General features: G+C 49.9%; 1 pseudogene; it reads right to left on the reverse strand.

Moving 5' to 3' along the window:
• LOC134432888 (zinc finger protein 850-like) overlaps nucleotides 1–15,638 on the reverse strand; it is a 197,787-nt pseudogene that overhangs the window by 181,301 nt on the left and 848 nt on the right.

Here is a 15,638-nt window from a genome sequence, read left to right on the forward strand (position 1 = left end):
AAAAACTTGCATTCACACTTCTGCTCTCTTCTAGCACCAAGATGTCATCACTTCACATTCTAACATCTCAGAGTTTCCTAACTACTTCTCTACTTCAGCTTCTCTCTTTCTCCTCTCTCAGTTGTAACCCTTATGGGGTCGATATTTATTCTTCCCCTATTTCTTTCTCCAGCCCAAACTTCTTTGTTGATTTTTTTTTCTTCATCCTCTTGGCTTAATTTCAAAACTCTAGCTGTCATTTTCTTATTTTCTGATATAACTCTTACTCTTAATTGCACTTGTAAGACTCTTCCCAATAAATTGCTACCTGCCCCTGGGACCAATAACACATCTCCCACCTAAATTTTAGTTTCTTCCCTCAATTACCACATCTTTAATGACCAGAAATGTAAAACTTCCTCTTTTTGCCCCTGTTACTTTCACTATATGTTTGCTCACACTATAACCTTTTGGAACGTTTAACAGGCAGGTTTTCTCTGCCCCTGTGTCTATAACAAATTCCAATTCTTCTTCTTGGGGACCCACTTTTAAAGTTATCACAGGCTCCTGATGGTATTTGTTCCCCCCCAAAAAAATTAAAGCCTATGACTTTTTTTTTTTTTTTTTTTAATGGGCCCATTTCTTTAAAGATTTTCAGATCTTCTGCTTACTTAGGACCATTTTCCTTTTTCTCTAAAGTTTGTTTATCTATTTAGTTGGAGTTTTTTCTTTCCCCTCTAAAAGCTGTCTCTCAAAAATCTTTTGTTTTCACATTTCGCCTTTGATATGCTGTCTCATTTATTCTCTTGGTTATGTAATTACAATAACTGTTCATGTGTTTACTCCCCTCCTCATTATTTTAACCCCATTCAGGAGGTACAGTTGGCATTTTGTCTTCTCTGGGGGTCCCTGCAGATTATCTTTTTCTTAAGCTTTTATTTCAGTTGCTCTGATTAATTGCTTTTCTTCCTGAGAAAAATATTATTTTCATTACCAACCACATCTGTTCTCAAGTATACATGTTTGGACCTAAAAGTTGGTCTAATTGTTCAGCTATGCCTATGGGATTCTCCAAATATCTCTTTTATTTATTTCTTAAAATTACAGACCTCAGACAAAGTCAAAGAAGCATTTACAAACTCTGATCCATCACCCCCCTTTGAGAACCTCTCTTAATGGAAATAGACCAATCTCTTTATCCCATTCTTTTTGGATTTTTATCTTCTACAGCCTTTCTCACGTATTTTTAGGAAGAATCAGGAGAGGGCTTTCTTCTAACTGATTTTTTAGTGTTTCAATAAAGTGATTCCTTTAGAGAGTTTCCTTAAGCAGCCGGAGCTGTGGTTACCAAGGGAATGGAGCTCAGGGCAGGACGGGGAGGCTCGGCACAGCTCAGGGTCTGGGGGCTCCAGAGACGGGGTCTGCAGCCGGGATGGCCCGAGGGGATCGGCACAGCTCAGGGTCTGGGGGCTCCAGAGGCGGGGTCTGTGGCTGGGATGGCCCAAGGGGATCGGCACAGCTCAGGGTCTGGGGGCTCCAAAGGCGGGGTCTGTGGCTGGGATGGCCCGAGGGGCTCGGCACAGCTCAGGGTCTGGGGGCTCCAAAGGCGGGGTCTGTGGCTGGGATGGCCCGAGGGGATCGGCACAGCTCAGGGTCTGGGGGCTCCAGAGGCGGGGTCTGCAGCCGGGATGGCCCGAGGGGATCGGCACAGCTCAGGGTCTGGGGGCTCCAGAGGCGGGGTCTGCAGCCGGGATGGCCCGAGGGGATCGGCACAGCTCAGGGTCTGGGGGCTCCAAAGGCGGGGTCTGCAGCCGGGATGGCCCGAGGGGATCGGCACAGCTCAGGGTCTGGGGGCTCCAGAGGCGGGGTCTGTGGTTGGGATGGCCCGAGGGGATCGGCACAGCTCAGGGTCTGGGGGCTCCAAAGGCGGGGTCTGTGGCTGGGATCGCCCGAGGGGATCGGCACAGCTCAGGGTCTGGGGGCTCCAGAGGCGGGGTCTGTGGCTGGGATCGCCCGAGGGGCTGTTCCTGTGCAGACCGAGCTGGAGCGGGGATCGCCCTCACTCGGCTCACGGGGGCTGATCCGGCAGAGACAAAGCCGGGACTGACCCCGGCTGCAGCGGCGGGAGCCGACAGAGTCAGGGCAGCCGGGGATGGGACAGACGGGACTCCCCTCGGTGCGATCAGCGCGGTAACCACGGTGCACACGGCAGGACAGACCCCCACCCCCGGCAAGAACGCGGGCCAGGCGGCCGGACCGGGACAGACGGACCGGGACAGACGGACCGGGACAGACGGACTGTGCCGGAGCCGGCACAGGGGCTGGGAGGGCTGGTGCGAACGAGTGGGGGAACGAACGGGAATGGATGAGGTAATTTGTTCTCAGCTCTATACTTTCCCCGTTTTGCTTTTTGGATGCTTTGAAATGGTCGACGAGCTAACTGACGACCTTCTCATATTGTTTTTCTCATCACCCTTTTATTTATCTTTTGGCAAATTATACATGTTTCAGGTACTTGTTTTTTACTCTAAAGGTCTCAATGCACCCATAGTTCTTTTAAAAAAATGATCACACCTAGCCTGTGTATCCCACCGGGCTTTTTGATACACGTCCTCTGCTATTCCCTCGTAAGCGTTTTATTATCTAATTGTCTTCCATATCAAGATGTTTCTATTTCCCCGATTTATCTTGTTCGCCACAATCTTGTTTTAATTCCCCCCCCCCCCTTTTTTTCTTCATTTGGAGTTAATATTAACTCTTTCAGCTCTATTTTCTGCTGCATCTTTAGCTTCTTGATCTGCCAGTTATTTATTTTATTTCTTCCTTTTTCTAGGTCTTTACCTTTTGGTGTCCTTTAATACGTACTATTGCTATCTCTCTTAGGTAATTGTAATGCCTCTAAAACCTCGAAAATAAGTTTCTCATGTACTAATCTTTTTCTTCTTTAATTAAGCAATCTCCCTTTTAAAATTTTTCTTAAGGTATGTGCTACTCTAAAGGCATACCTTGAATCAATGTATAACTCTTTTGTGTTAAATTTTCTAATGCTGTTTTTAAGTATATAATTCACAAGTTTGCATGTTTTTTCTCATCAACTTCTGCATACCCTGTATTTTGCAATGAGTTGTATTTCTGTTTGTTAACATAACTCCCAAAGTGCTGTCTTGGGGTATTTCTGTTGGTATTTTTTTTCTGCTTTTCTTTTCCTGTATCCACCTTACTGAATTTCTGTCTCATTTTTCAGTTTTCTATCTATTCGTCCCCTGCTTCTGTTTTTCACTTTTTACTAACAACTTAAATACCACTTTTCTTTCAACTACTTACACCCAAAAAAACCCCTTTTTCTCACACTGCTTTTCAATACAATCCAACTCCCTCCAAGGAGATATGGTAAGGCTTAAAATGCACAATCGACATTACCTATACTTTCATTCGTCTACATTCACTCACTTTTATTTCTCATTCACTTTCACACATTCCTTCACACTCTCAAGACACAGAGTGGATCCTTATTGCTAGGAAATCACAGGTCCTTGTGGCCCCCTCTTTCGCTTTGGGGTTTACCTCCAGGTCTCAGTGTCACCAGGCCCCCTAGAAGGGCCCTGACTCTGGCTGCCTCTGGTGCCCGTTCCCCTGTGAGGCTGTCTGCGTGTCTTTCACACTCTTCAGCTACGGCCCCTCACACGCCCAGGGAACGCTAGCTTGGTTCGCAGGTCACTCGCTCCTCTTGGGCCCAGAAGCCCCCACCCAGCCGGGAGCTGCAGCCTGGTGTGCAGGTCACTCGCTCTTTCCACACCTCCCCCTTCCCACCTGCCCAGGAAGTTGAGGCTGGCTCTGTGTGTGTGTCACTCTCACACACCACAAAACAACAATAAGGTACCTTTTACTTTCACATCGCCTATTACAAGTTTAGGTGTTACTGGCCAGTCCCGGTGCTATTGGATATCCCTCAACCCAGCTGTGTTATCCAACCCCAAATGCTCTTGGGCAATTTTTCCCTCAATCCTGTCGTGTTGTCCAACCCCAGATGCTCTCGGGTAATTTTCCTTCAATCCAGCTGTGTTGTTCAACCTCAGATGCTCTTGGGCATTTTCTGTCCCTCAACCCAGCGGTGTGGTACAACTACAGATGCTCTTTGGCATTTCATTTGTTCTGCTGTGTTGTCCAACCCTGGATGTTCTTGGGCATTTTTTTATCCCCCAATCTAGCTGTGTTGTCCCACCCTGAGTGTTCTCGGGCATATCCTCACTCGGACAGAATTCTGCTCAACCCTGCTCTTGGATGCTCTTGGAATATAAATCCCTCAACCCAGCAGGTTTTAGGAGCCCCTCCTGTCCTGTTTCCTAGTGGATTGGGCTAGGAAACCTTGCTCCCCACCACCGAGGGGTCCAACCCCTCCCTGAGACCCAGTCCCAGTCACCCCCGGGGATTCTTTCACTCTCTTATGAGTCGCTTTGTCTCTTTACTGGCCGCTTTTCCAGCGCAAAGTCGAAAGTGCAGCGTGGGAGACTCCGCACTCACTTGGCAGGTCTGGGACAACCAGCCCGCCTCTCATTCACACACATTCATCCCCCCGTACCTGCCCCCCGAGAAATACTTACCAATCCTTTTTCCTTCCCGGGTTCTTCGTGCGCACTACTACTCTTAGGGGGCAAATTACAGCAGTTGTAGGGACCCTTTTCCCGTTCTCTTTGTTTTGTTGTCTCCTTTTGTCCACAGATCGTAACCTGCGTCTGTCGGTCACTTCAGGGGAAGCAGAGCGAGGCTGCCAAAGAGGGCAGGGCGCGCCTTCCCCACTCTGACTCTCCCAAAGCACCGGCAGCGAGGAGTTAGTAACCATCCTCTGCTACCAAATTGTGAAAAACGCCAATCACTTGTTTTTAAAATTTTTAATGTTTAATAGTAATAAGATGGTTATATAGTAACACAATTAGAGTAATAACAATTTGGACAAATTGAATTAAGACAATATGAGACAATAAAAACAAAGAGTTATGGACGTCCAGGTACCTTTTTCTGGGCATCACGGCCCAAAAAAGGACCCCTGGTAACAAAGGATTAACCCTTAAAAACAACAGCCCGTTGCATATTCATACACTTCATACATGATGCATAAATTCCATTCAAACACAGGATTCTGTCTGACCAGTGTCAACTTCTTCCCTCTAATCCTAATAGCACCTCCAAGGTGGGAAGAAGTTTGTTTCTTCTGATAAGAAGGCCATAAATTCTTTTTCTCTGAAAGATCTAGGTGTCCTGTGGCTGCAAGTTATCTCGCTGCAAGTCCTTTCTTTTAAACAAAGCATCTTACATAGCATAGTTCTATTTTAACAATTTTTATAACCTAAAACTATATTTAACACAGTACTTAAGAAAATTAATACAGCATTGCTTTCTAATACAACACATATAATATTCATTTTAATATTTGTGAAAAGCCAATCATAAAATACATGCATTTTTCACACCCCATTCCTGGACATCAGGGCTCTCTGCTCCCCTTTTCCCGGCCATCCCATGGCTCCCAGCCTCCAGACTGGCCATTGGCTTGACCCTGGGATGCCCTGGAATGCCTTGGTCCCCCATTCCTGCCTTTCCCAGTCCCCAGCCCCAGCTGTGTGCAAAACCAGAGACCCCCTGAACTCCTCGTTCTCGAACATCCCTGCTGTCCCCACCCTTGTCCCCCCTTTTTGGGAAACCCTGGACTCCCCTTTCCTGGGCTCAAGGACCCCCTGGAACTCCCTTCTACCTCTCCACGTCCCTGCCCCTGTCTCCTGTCCCTCAGCTGTCCCCTGTCCCTCGGCTCTGTGGGGCCCAGGGTGGCAGCAGGAGCCAGGGCAGCCCTGGGGGAGAACAACCCTGAGCCCCAGCCGGGCCAGTTCCCCCAGTTCCCCCCAGGTCACTCCCAGCATGGGCCCTGTGGCTCCCAGTCACCCCCAGGATGGTCCCAGTCACTTCCAGTTACACTCAGTGTGATCCCAGTATCATCCCAGTCACTCCCAGTATGATCCCAGGTGTTCCCATTCCGCCCTACTATAGTTCCAGACACTCCCAGTATGGTTCCAGTCCTTCCCAGTATGATTCCAGGATGAACCCAGTCACTCTCAGTACAGTGCCATTTGCCCCCAGTATGGTCCCAGTCACTCCAAGTCACCCAGTAGGATTCCAGTCACGCTCAGTAGGATTCCAGTCAATCCCAGATACTCCCAGTATTATTCCAGTGACTTCCTTTATGGTTCTTTTGTGATTCCAGTCACTCCTGGTCTCTCCCAGTACATCCCAGTTGTCCCTAATGTGTTTCCACTCACTCCCAGTTGCTCCCAGTAGCTTCCGGTATGATTCCATTTGCTCACAGCCACTCCCAGTCACCTCCAGCATGATTCCTGTCATTTCCTGTATATCCCAGTTGCCCCAACATGGTCCCAATTGCCCTCAGCCTGCCCCTAGTCACTTCCAGTATGATTCCAGAAGGATCCCAGTCACCCTCAGTGTGGTGCCAGTTGCTCCCAGTATGATCCCATTGGTCCCCAGCATGTCCCCATTTCCTCCCAGTGTGATCCCAGTTGCCTCTAGCACAGACCCAGTCCCTCCCAGTATGATCCTACTCTGATGCCATGATGATCCCAGTTGCTCCCAGCTTGGTCCTAGCTGCTCCCAGTTGCTCCCAGTCTGATCCCAGTTGTTCCCAGTGGCCCCTGTGTTATGTTTGGGAATGGGAGGAAATGTAGGGAAGTGATGCAAAGTTTTTTGTGTATCTGACAGTCTGTTGAGCTGCTGAAAAGCTAGACACGCTTTTGTGAAACACACATGGTAAAGACCAAAAAATTCAGAAACTTTTCTTTTCTTTGTTGGTCGGCAGGGAGGTGCTGGGTTTCGGTTTGGGCTTCAGCTCTGTGTCTGGGCTGGGCTGGGCCGTCTTGCTGCAGGCTGGGCTTCTTTTCTATTTCCTGGGCTGCTTGCTGGCTTCTCTCTCCATGGGCTCTGGTTTGGCCGGGCTGGGCTTCAGCAGCTGCCGGGCAAGGAGACAGGGGAGGCTGCGGAGCTTTAGCCAGAGCAGGGCTGGCTGTGGCTGCGAAGATCTCGCTGTCAGGCTGCTGCTGCTTCTTCTTCTTAGCCTGGCTGAGACCAGAGACTTCTGTGGCTGGTGTAGAAAACTAAACACTAACTACAAAGCTGATCTGAACACAACTGAGCCACAGCTTTCTGTTAGTAGTTATTGGTGGGTTAGGTAGGCTTCAGGCGTGATGTTAACTTTTTCAGTGCTTCAGTCTTCTTCTGAGTGAGAGAAAAGAACAACATGCACGTATATTAAAAACAAGATGAAGATATTAAAGGTAATAAAGAAGAAGGTAAGTAAGGCCCAGATGGGAGGGGGAGAAGATGCTTTGTTTTTAGAGCTGAAATCCTCTTGTAAGCTATAAAGAAAAGACTCTTTTCCCTTATAACACATAAAACTATAAGGAAATGAAAGTGTTTGAATTGATATTAGGTAAAGGCTTCTATGTTAAAGTAAGCAGATGTTGAAATAGCTGTAATCTCATGAGAAGTTTGCACAAAGAAAGAGCACAGTCTTGTGCTTCTAAAAATGAAGATCTGTGCTCCCAGAGATGAAGATGATTTTAGAGATAGATAATGAGAACTTTTGCCTTTGAACAGCTCATCTTTAAAACAATACCCCATCAATCAACATAGCCCATCTCCAAGCTGTGGGAAGGTTTGTAGAAATAAGAAAGATTTTACGATAGCAAGGTTCCCCTGGCAGTTGTTATTCATGACAAAATTGAGAACCACGAGAAAACTGGTTTTTTCCTTTTGTAGAAAAGTCTCCATAACTTTATCAAGAGGGACTTCTCTCCCTAAGTGAACTAAAAAAAGACTCTTTGAGAGGTAGTAAACTGACTAGAAATCTTCAGTTTAGTTTCTTTACATTGTCAGTGAGAAAAAAAAACTTGTGGGGAGAAGTATTCTAAAAAGTTTGCTTTGATTCTTACTACCTTTTTTTTTCTTTTTACTTACTATTATTAAAATTTTTCTTTCTACCCTTTTAAAGTTTTGAGCCTGCTTTACCTTTCTCCTAATCCTATCTCACAACCAAAAATAAGTGTATTAGTAATTAACCAACACCAAACCCACCACATTCTTTAGTGCATTAGCCAAAAAAAATCTCAAAATTAAAGAGATCTTATATTAGCAAACCAAAACCACGACACCCTAGCACAGACCCAGTCACTCCCAGTATGACCCCGGTAGGAATCCACTGTGATCCCAGTCTTCCCAGTTGCCCCCAATGTAGACTCAGTGGCTCCAGTCACTCTCAGTGTGTTCCCAGTCATCCCCAGTATGGTTGCAGTCACTCCCAGTATATCCCAGTGGGTCCCACTGTGATCCCTTTTGCCCCAGTTCTGGCCCTGCTGAGTCCCAGTGTGCTCTGATCCTGCTCCCAGTGGGTCCCAGTGCTGGGCACGGTGAATCCCAGGGTGTCCTGGTGTATCCTGGAGTATCCTGGTGTGTCTTGGTATGTCCCGGTGTATCCCAGTATATCCCAGTGTGTCCCAGTGTATCCCAGTGTGTCCCGGTGTATCCCAGTGTATCCCAGTTTATCCTGGTGTATCCCAGTGTATCCTGCCTGGTGTATCCCGGTGTCCCAGTCCATCCCAGCCTGTCCCAGTCCATCCCGGTCCGTTCCCTTCACTGGGAGTGACTGGGATCATACTGGTGGAAAGTGGAACCTTACTGGGCCAAGTGGATGTGACTGGGAATGACTGTGAGTGTGCTGAAGGCAACTGGGATATACTGGGAGCGTCTGTAACCATGCTGGGGGTGTCTGGGAACACACTGAGAGTCCCAGCAGGTCCAAGGACACCGTGGTGGCACTATGGAACCTCATGGAACCAAGGGGATCATTGTGGCACCCCTGGAGCCCATGGAACCAAGGGGCCTTGGTGACACAGCGGGGCTTCATGGAACCCAGAGACCATTATGGTTCTGTGGGGCCTGATGGAACCATGGAGACCATTGGGACCCTTCAGGGCCTCGTGTCACCAAGGGGGCATTATGGCACCTCAGGGACACATGGAAGCAAGGGACCATTGGGTCTCATGGAACTGAGGGAACATGGAACAGGCCTGGCTGGCTTGGCCTCCCAGGGGCCACTGGACAGCTCTGGCTGATGTTGGAATGTCAAAGGCTGCCTTTCATCAGCTCCTGGAGCACTGCGGCTCTGTGCTTTCCTTGCTAGGAAAGGAACTGTCAATCTCTTCTAATTACTCATGGCCAGAACTGGGATTTCAACTCCAAATTTTTCCCATAGGAATATTGCCAGGACAAGTGTGGCAGGCAATGTTTTCAGGAGAGTCACCTCCCATCTGTCCCCAAAACACTGGGGAAGGCTCCGTGCTTTCCTCCCTATGAGAAAGAACTGTCCTACTTCTCCAGGCATGCATGGCTGAGATTGGTCTTCCACCTCCAGAATTCCCTAAATCCAAAGACTGCTCCCAAAAAAAATCTGCCATTCCTGACAAGTCTGGCTGGCCTTGGCCTAGTGAGACTCTCACCTGCCTTCCAAACACTGAGGCTCTGTGCTTTCCTTCCTATGGAACAAAACTGTCCTTCTCAGCCAGGTGCCCATGGCCACAACTGGGATTTCACTTCCAGCATTCCCTGTTGTGACAGACTGGAGGAGATTGTTGGCTCTAAACATTTTGTGTGGGGGGGAGGAAGGGGCAGGTCCAGCCTTGCCCTGCCCTGGAGCCTCAATCCCCCCAGAGCCTCTATCCCAGCCCAGCAGTGGCTGCCAGTCCCTGGCACAGCACAGGCAATGCTCCACAGCCACCTCTGCAGCCCCAGCCCAGCTCCTGAGGGACCAAATGAGCCCAAGGCCCACCTGGGGGAAGGGCCCAGAGAGACCAAGGGGTACTGAAGGCTGACCACAAGGCAAGCACACATCTTGACCCTGCCTCCTGTTGTAATTTCTATCTGAACACTGCTGGAATCCAGGAGTTGGTAACTCTGTGTGTGCTCCTCTGTATCTTTTCAGCCAACAAAGCCAAGGGAAGGCACAGTTCCATCAAATGCAAAAGTCATTCCTCTGCTGGATATTAAATCCACTTTCCACAGCAGACAGCCTCAGAGCAATGGAAAGCACCTTCTGTGCCCAGCACAGATCCCAAGGTCCCCCCAAACCCTCCCTGCCCCAATTCTGCCCAGATTTGCTCTTTGCACACACGAGTCACACACTGAAGTCAGGAGCTCCCTCCATGCCCAGAGGGAGGAAAAGAGAGAAAGGGGATGAAGAGCTCTCCTGTGCAGAGCCAAGGTCCAAGTGCTCTGGGATGTCCCAGCAGCATCTGACCTGTCCACCATCCCCCAGAGATTTCCGCACAGGAACAGTTTTAGACAAAGGCAAAAGAAAAGGCAATTCTGTGAGATATAAACACAATTAAGATGTTGACTAATATGATATTTATTTCAGCTTCAGAAAGATTGGGCAATTCCCTGAAGCTCAAAGCATGAAACCAGTCAGCTGAAGGGCACTTGAATGACCAGAAAGCACCGGGAGGATTGCTGAGGATTTTTTGGAGGACAATGGACATATGCAACATGTTCACAATCCAGCCTTCATAGAACCTGAGTGAGGTCACCATGCCCTTGAAGGACACAAAAGAAGGAGAACACGCTCAGCAGCAGACGGTTCAGGATGCAAAGGCAGACAAGAAAACCACAGCGAGATGCATGAAGAAGAAAGACTAACTAAAATTAACTGAAATATCAAAATGCGTGCGTAAAAAGGATTTAACCAATCATGTATCAGCTTGAGGTGTGAACAATAGAGAACAATATAAATATGGCTTGCCTTTGTAATAAATTGGTTTCCCTTATCATATTAATCATGGTGTGATGTCCCATTAATGATCCTCTGCACCTAGGGACCAGAAATGCATGCAAGCCTCCACCCCAAGAGACATTATGAATTCAAAAAACATGGCCATTAACTGCTTTATACCAACACAGAGTAATGGCAACCAAAATGCAGTCAGAACAGGGTTTTTTCCACTCTCTCTCAAGCCCCACACGTTGGGCACCAAATTTTGTCCTGGTTTGGGGCAAATTTGGGAGAAAACCTCCAAAGGGGCTCCTCCAGAAAGCAAACGCACATTGCCCCTCCCCACAACTGGGTCAGGAAGGATTCCCTGGAGAGAAGTGGAAAGAACCTGTTTATTTAACAGGCAAAGCACCCCCAGCACACAAAATGAACAATACCAGGTGACAACACTCTTTCACCACTCTGAAAAAGATGACAAATTCAGAAAGTCTCTCTTAGGAGTGGTCGCTCTGTTATCAGTCCCTCCGGTGCTGGGGCAGCTGCTGCAGCCACAAGGTGCAAACTCTCAGTGTTTCCCAGGTCCCAGTCTGGAGCAGGTTTGAGTGGTTCCAAAAAAGAGAAAGGAAAAACAGTCCAGGGAAAAATTCGGAGTGCTTAGCTAAACTAATTAATGAGCAGAAACAAAAGCAAGAGCAAAGCAAAAAGCCAAGCAAAAAGCAAAAGCAGCACCATGTACTGCCCTGTCTCTGTGTCCCGCCAGCCGTGGGGGAGCGGCTGATAACAAAACCAAAACAAAACTTCGCTCTTCAGAGCCAGTCTTGAAGGCACAGAACATAATATCCAGCATAAACAGAACACATGGATGGGGATACAAGCATCATAACGTCACCATAGGACAGTCCTGCACCCAAAATTCTGTCCTGCACCCACTGCTGCATCCTGAGTCCTGTCCTGCACCCCGAGCCCCGTCCTGTACCCAAATTCTGTACTGTCCCATACCCCAAACTCAAAGCTGCCCCCAAACCCCAACCCCACCCCTCATTTATCACCACATTCCTGTTCCACACCTTCTCTTCAACTCCTCCCCCTCTCCCACCCCTGTCCCACCCCCAAATTTATCCCATGTCCCTGATCCCCTCCCTGTTCCCTCCCCAACCCAGCCCTTCCCCGCAGGCCAAGTGGGCGGCAGCAGCAGTGGCAGCTGGTGGGGGCCGGTGGAGTTGGAGGAGCTGCAGCCCCTGAGCCTCCTCACCCTGGACACGCTCCAGAAGTGCATCTTCAGCTATGAGACCCACGGCCAGGAGTGATTGACACCTGTCCCCACTGATCATCTGTAAGAGACACTCTGAGGTTTCCCTCAGCTGCCTCACGACCGCTGTGATGGAGACTGAAGCCCCCTCCCAAGGGCTGAGACTGAGACCCCTATAACTCTAACACAGGGGCCTGGCCGAACTGAAGCCAGATGTTTGCCAAGTGTTGCCTGCAGGTGTGTTCCCTGGACCAAGAAAACAATTGGTCTCACTCACTGCTGAGAACATGGACTGTCTGTAAACTTACCTGTTCCCTCTCGGTGCTTTCAATAGACTTACCTGCTCCCCCCCTTGGTGGAGGACTATAACAGAACCAAGACTTTGAGATTCTCCCTGACGTGACAAGACGGATCTATTGGCTGGACCACGAGGGTTTCATCTCTCCACTGGCAGCTATTCCTCCCCTCTTTCTCTCTCTCTCTCTCTCTCTCCTTTTTCTCCTTTCTTATCCTTCCATCACATCTGCTGTGGGCACTCAACAAGAGGTGCATTTGTTTTGATTAATACCAAAATCCCCTTCCGTGTTGCTTTTGCACTCAGATCAGTTAACAAACCATCATGACCCTCGCTTGTACGAGCGGATCATGACACCATCCTGGTGGCCCTACCATTGTCCCTGCTGGCCATCCTGGTGGCTGTGCTGGCTCTGCCATGGTCCCCACTGGCCATCCTGTCCAATCACTGTCCCTGCTGGCCATTCTGGTGGCCCCAATGGTCCTGCTATCATCCATGCTGGTGGCCACAGTGTCCCCACATCGTCCCTGGTACAGGCAGCCCAGCGAGTACATCCTGCTGCTCACCAAGGTGGGGCTGGGGTGGTGGCCATGGGGCATGAAAGTGGTCAAGAGAGTGGTGGTGGCCATGGAAGGATTGACCATAGAGGCCAGTAGGATGCTGGTGGCCATGGGAGGCTTGGACATAGACTGGTGGCTACAGGGGAACAGTGGTGGCCATGGGCAGCATTGACCATAGAGCTGGTGGCCAGTGGGATGGTGGTGCCATAGGGTGGTGGCCATGGATGGGATTTGGCCCCAGGTGGCCCACAGACTGGTGGCCCCAGTGGCCCGTGGCTCATCTTGCCTCTGCAGGACGAGAATGGCCGCACCCTGTCGGACGAGGACATCGCGGCTGAGGCTGACACCTTCATGTTTGAGGGTGAGCACGAGCTCCCAGGTGCCACTGGGGAGGAGCCACTCCAGTGTCCCCTCACTCACCCAGTGTCCCCACAGGCCATGACACCACGGCCAGTGGCCTGGCATGGCTCTTCTACAACCTGGCCGGCCATCCTGAGCACCAGGAGCGATGCCGCCAGCAGGTACAGGAGCTCCTGGCTGGCCGGGACACTGCAGACATTGAATGGTGAGATGTCCCCAGGGCCACCCCGGTCATGTGGCTTGGGGACACGATGCCACCCCCGCTTGTCCCCAGGGACGACCTGTCCCAGCTGCCCTTCACCACCATATGCATCAAGGAGAGCCTGCGGCTGCACCCTCCTGTCACTGCTGTGTCCCGGCGCTGCACCGAGGACATCCCCCTGTGTGATGGCTGTGTCATCCCCAAGGGTATGGCATGGCCAGGGTGTCCCCAGTGTCACCACCCACCCTCATCTGCTGTCCCTAAAGTGGCCATTCCCATCCCACCAGGGGTCATCTGCCTGATGAGCATCTATGGGACCCACCACAACCCAGACCTCTGGCCCAAGCGTGAGGTAGGGCCACCCTATGAGGTGTCCCTGTCACCATGGTGGTGACAGCTGTGTCCCCTCGGTGTGACTGTGTTGGTGTCACCCCAGGTGTTCAGTCCTCTGAGGTTCAGTCTGGAAAAAAGCAAGGAACGATCCCCGTCGTCCTTCATCCCCTTCTCTGCTGGCCCCAGGTATGTGCTGGAGTGGGGACAGGAGTGTCCCCAAATGTCACCCCTGTCCCTGGCTGGGTTCACAGTGCGGTGACAATGGGGAGGAGCAGGGAATAAATGGCAGCATGAAAGGGACAGTATCATGGTGGTGGTGGGGATGTGTTGTCCTTGGCCATGGGACACCCCATGGCATGGACATGTCAACCCATGGACTTGTCTCTAGGCCACTTGTGTCACCATCCATGGCCATGTCCCCCATTTCCTCATCCATGGCCATAGAGCCCCATGTCACCATCTCTATCTGTGACACCCCCCATGCCCAATATCGCCATCCACAGCCATGTCCTTGTCCCCATCCCCACCATATCCCCACCCAGGTCCTTGTCCACATCCCCACCACATCCCCACCCAGGTCCTTGTCCCCATCCCCACCACATCCCCACCCAGGTCCTTGTCCCCATCCCCACCACATCCCCACCCAGGTCCTTGTCCCCATCCCCACCATATCCCCACCCACGTCCTTGTCCCCATCCCTACCATGTCCCCACCCAAGTCCCACAATGTCACCATCCACGTCTTAGTTGAATGTCTTTATATTTACCCCAATGTTGGGTGAAGGATAATGAAAAATGAAAGAAAATAAAGGCCAAAATAAAAGCATTTATGTGTCCATGCTGGCTGAGTATCCGTGTGCCTGGGCGGGTAGAAAGGACCTTTTCTAGAAAGATTTCCACTCCATTGTCTCCAAAATCCTGGGTTTTGCCCCAGTCAATCACCATTTGGCTGTGGAAGATGCTGGTGGGCCAGAGAGAATTAGAATCATGGAATGATTCAGGTTGGAAAAGACCTCCAACACCATTTGGAATTCTGGATGCCACTCGAAGCAATGACTGGATGCAAAAGGTGAGACTGTTTTGGGGTCGAAAGTAAAAAACTGTGCTGTCCACTATGAAATTCTGATGTCTGTTTGCATCCCAATGGATTTTTCTCTGGCCGTGTCCAAGTGCCCAAGGAGAGCCAGGAAGATGTGGGGACCACCAGCCAGGTGTCTTCCCAACATGGATCACCAGGATCATGGATGACCAAGTCTCCGCCCAGCGAGGGTCACTGTGGACCATCCAGTGGGGGTCCCCAATGGGCGATGGAGTTGAAGCAGCACTCAAAGCTCTTCCTGTCACTGTAGGACACATAACAACACGAGCGCACACACTGCTGCTCTCAAGGGGAAGAAAAGGGAAGTTTATTTCCTGACTCCAACATTTACAGTTTTCTAAAAGCGACCGTGGATTGGAGGGTGAAAGTGCCACCTCTCCAATGACACTGGACAAACTAACAGTCCATCATATTTTTCTTCTTCTATAAAAGAATGCCAAACAAGAAGTTATTTACAGAAAGTGTTTGAGAAAGTTTGCTACAAGAATGTAAACATTAGAAGGCTCAGAAAATCTTTAAAAATCAAGGCAACACTCTTCCTGCACACAGGGCACTTGTTGGGCATCCCTTACTGCTGCCTCCCTTGGTGTTGGGTCACAGCAGAGTTCTGGGAGAAGTTCTTCCCACACTTGGGACACTGTCAGGGCCTCTCCCCAGTGTGGATCCACTGGTGGGTGACGAGAGTGCAGTTTTTCTAAAAGCCCTTCCTGCAGTCAGGGCAGCAGAAGGGCCTCTATTCT

The sequence above is a fragment of the Melospiza melodia genome, assembly GCF_035770615.1.
Source record: "Melospiza melodia melodia isolate bMelMel2 chromosome 7 unlocalized genomic scaffold, bMelMel2.pri SUPER_7_unloc_1, whole genome shotgun sequence".
Lineage (NCBI taxonomy): Eukaryota > Metazoa > Chordata > Aves > Passeriformes > Passerellidae > Melospiza > Melospiza melodia.